The 3,824-nt window shown below is 39.9% G+C and overlaps 1 pseudogene; it reads left to right on the forward strand.

Annotated features, from left to right (window-relative positions):
* The first annotated feature begins 2,388 nt into the window (after positions 1 to 2,388).
* LOC102851217 overlaps positions 2,389 to 3,824 on the forward strand; it is a 3,946-nt pseudogene continuing 2,510 nt past the window's right edge.

A 3,824-nucleotide genomic window follows, 5' to 3' on the forward strand; every position in this document is an offset into this window, starting at 1 on the left:
TTACATGTATCTATATTTGAGTATATATATATTTTATTTACTATGAATAAAAGATTAGTAAAATAATTTATTTTATATAAATGATTTTTGGCTATTTACTGCTTGACCTTTTATGTCATTTAATCAGCTGGATAAATCTCGGACATACTCTCTAAATGAGTTTTGTGAAGAACAATTACAGCAAGCTGCCCAAGCACTGAATCAGATTGAGGATATCAGGAATAAAGCAATTGCAGAGATAAGAACAACAATTTTAAAGGTATTTCATTAAATGACATGCTCTCTTTTTATCAAGTCCTAACTGAAGAAGTGGTTTCTGTTGTATCTTAGCAAAAAGTATCAGAAATGGGCAAATAGAGAGACAAAGGTGTTTAATAGTTGATAACTGCTTTTGTTGTTCAAAGGTGTTTAATAGTTGATAACTGCTGTTGTTGTTAAGTGCCGTCAAGTTGACTGCGAGACTCATAGTGACCCTACACATAGTAACTCTGAACTCTACTGCATCCTGAACGAATTTTACTGTCTCTAACACACCTCCCCTCGTAATCACAGTTATTGAGTCAATCTATCTCATCCAGGGTTTCTCCTGTGCTGACCCTCTACCCTTCCAAGAAAGATGCCTTCCTTCAAGGACTGTTGCCTCCTGGCAACATGCCCAAAGTATATGATATGGAACTTCAAAATCTTTACCTGCAAAGAGTAGATTGGTTTTATCCTTTCCAAGATAGTCCTGATGGTTCTCTTGACAATCCCATGGTATGTTCAATATCTTCTCCAGCACCACAACTCAAAGGCATTGATTCTCCCTCTGTCCTCCTTAGTCATTGTCCAGCTCTCTGATGCATAGCAAGTAATTGTGATGACTGTGGCCTGGATCAGGCATACCTTATTCTCTATACTGATATCATTGCTCTTTAGCACTCTGGAGAGGTCCCTGACAGCAGGTTTTCCTAATGCAACTTGTCTTTTGATTTCCTGACTGCTGGTGCTAAGAATGTTAAATGCAGACCCCCCCCCAAAAAAAAGGGAAATTGTTACAGTCTTAACTTCTTATCTATCTTTTTATCTATATCTATCTATCTATCTATCTATCTATCTATCTATCTATCTATTATGGTGCTTCCAATTGGCCCAGTGGTGAGAATTTTTGGGGTTTTATGGAGTGGGTTTGTTTGTTTGTTTGTTTTTCTTTTTTTAATGTTAAGCTTCAATTTACATTGAAGACTACAGTTCTCAACTTCTACACAAACAATTCAGGTCCTCCTCAGATTTGGCAAGCAAAGTTATGTGACCTGCATAATGTTGATGAGTCTTCCTCCAATCCTGAAGCTACCTCCCTCCTTATAAAGTTTAGCATCCTGAATAATCTATTCTGCATGTAGATTGAAAAGGTATGTAGACAGGACACATCCCTTACACACTCCTTTCCTGATTTTGAACCATGCAGCGCTTCTTTACTCTGTTCTGAGTACTGCTTCCTAGTTCAAGTAAAGGTTTCACATGAAGACAATCAAGTGTTCTGGGTTCCTCATTCTTCTCAAGATTAGCCATAGTTTGTTGTAATCCACACAGTTAAAAGCCTTTGCATAGTCAATTAAGCACAGACAGATATTCCTCTGGTAATCTCAGCTTTCAGCCATGATCCACCTGACAGCACGATCCTAGGGCTGTCAGCAAAGCCTAGTGGGATTTGAGGGTATGGAACTTGAGTATATAAAAGGGAAATAGAATTTTTTTAAAAGTACCCAATATTCCTAAAATGAAGGAAAGTCTGTGCTTAGGAGAAGTGAAGCTAGATGAAAGAAAAAAAAGTAGGAAATCACAAAGAATTTTATGGAAGACTCAGTAACATAATGTGATCTGTAAAAATTTTTATTCCACAAGATTTAAAAAGAAAGAGGCAATGAGCAGAGACAAAGACAGCATCAAGAAATATAACCAGGAGTGGAGAGTGTCCTTTGGATTCTAATCCCTGTCCTGGGAAGTTCCTTGACACAGGAGAGCCAAGATTTAAGGAGATTGAGGGAATGCCTGACCTATAGACATAAAAGAGAAAAAGCAGCTTCTCCAGAGCTGACAGAGAGAAAGCCTTTCTGTAGACCTAGCATTTGGACATTAGCCTCCTAAACTGAAAGAAGCTAAATTCCTATTTGTTAAATCCAGCCACTTGTGGCATCTCTGTTAAGCAACATTAGATAACTAAGAGGCTATTCTGATGCCATTGTACGTAGCAAACTGTATTGCTAACGCAAAAGTCTAGCTTGGTGGCGTGTGATGCATCCAGAGGCAGGTGGCAGTGTTTGTGAGTGCTGGCTGCACTCAGGCCTGTTTGGAGTAAGGTGGGGACCCCAGGCATCCAGCTTCCTGGACAGTCGACCATGAGGAGGAATGAGGTTACTGGCTGAAAAGTGCAGAGAATGTCTCCAAAAGGCCCTGAGCCACTTCCAGAAAATAGAAGAATTAATTTGTTTTCTAGTGGACCAGCAGTTGAAGAGATGTGAGGTTGTAAAGAAGCATGTCAAAGATCTCCTGGGTATGAGGGTTGCTGAAGAGGAAAGCTCAGGGAAAGGCTTGTCAAAAGCATTGTCATCTGTCAAAAGGAGCTCAATACCTTGTGCAGTGAGTTACGTGTTCAGCCGATTGAGGAGGACAGAGAGACAAACCATCTTGCAGATAGAAAAGGATTTACACACTCAGGCGGAAATAATGCACCAGCAGAAAAAGGAGAGAAAACAGGAACTGAAGCTACTTCAAGAACAAAATCAAGCACTGTGTGAAATTCTTTGCATATAACACTGACAGAGCCTCAGTGTCCCAGCTTGGAAGAGCTGAACCAGTTTGGACAACACTATGTAACTTTGAGGGAAACAAAGACATGAAGACACAGAAAGTTCATCAACATAAAGAGAAGATAACACTGTGTATGGAAGAATAGGATCACACCCCAGACATAAGCTTTGAAAAAGATGTGGTGCTTGAGGATGAAGATTTTGTTTGTTTGTTTGTTTCTCTTTAGAGAACACTGCAGCACTGCAAAAAGTACTGTGCCACCTGGAAATACTGAAACCACAGAATGGAGCTGTGTGAGGAACTACAAGAGCTGTGGGAGAGGCTGCAGATACACCCAAAGGAGAGATAAGCAGTGGCCACAACTAGACGGGGTCAAAGCCCGAGGTCAAGAATGTGTTGCACGTAGAAGTCACTCAGTTGGAAGAACTGAAGATATAAAACATGAAGAAAGTGATTGAAGCAATTTGAGCGGAGCTGGCTCAGTACTGGGACCAGCATTTTTACAGCCAGGAGCAGAAACAAGTGTTTGCTCCATATTATACTTAGGCCTACACAGAGAATCTGCTCCATCTCCACCATGCTGAGATTATACTGTTAAAAAACTACTGTGAAGTCCGCAGGAGCTGTTTGAAGCTGTTCCAAAGTTGAAAGAAAGTTGGAAGCTATTCCTGGAGTTAGAAAAGCTTCAGACCCAAACCAGGGAGGAAATCTTCTGAAAGAAGAAAAGCAATGCACCAAACTTAAATTAAAAAAACCAACAACAACAAAACCCCTCACAAAATCCTCAAACCCCAACAAACAAAAAAGCCCCAAAACCAAACTAAAAAAAAACCCCATAAGCTATAAGAAGAGTGGAAGGCATGGATTGAATGTGGGAGAAGGAGCATGTGTGGTGAATGGACAGAAATTCATGGAGTTTGTAGCAGAATAATGGGAAATGCATTGGCTGGAGGAAAAGAAAGCCAAGCACAAATATCTCTTATGAACATAGATGCAAAAATCTTGAATAAAATATTGGCCAATAGAATACAACG

This window comes from Elephantulus edwardii, unplaced genomic scaffold (assembly GCF_000299155.1).
Source record: "Elephantulus edwardii isolate Elephantulus edwardi_28Jun2011 unplaced genomic scaffold, EleEdw1.0 scaffold00218, whole genome shotgun sequence".
In the NCBI taxonomy this organism is placed as follows: domain Eukaryota; kingdom Metazoa; phylum Chordata; class Mammalia; order Macroscelidea; family Macroscelididae; genus Elephantulus; species Elephantulus edwardii.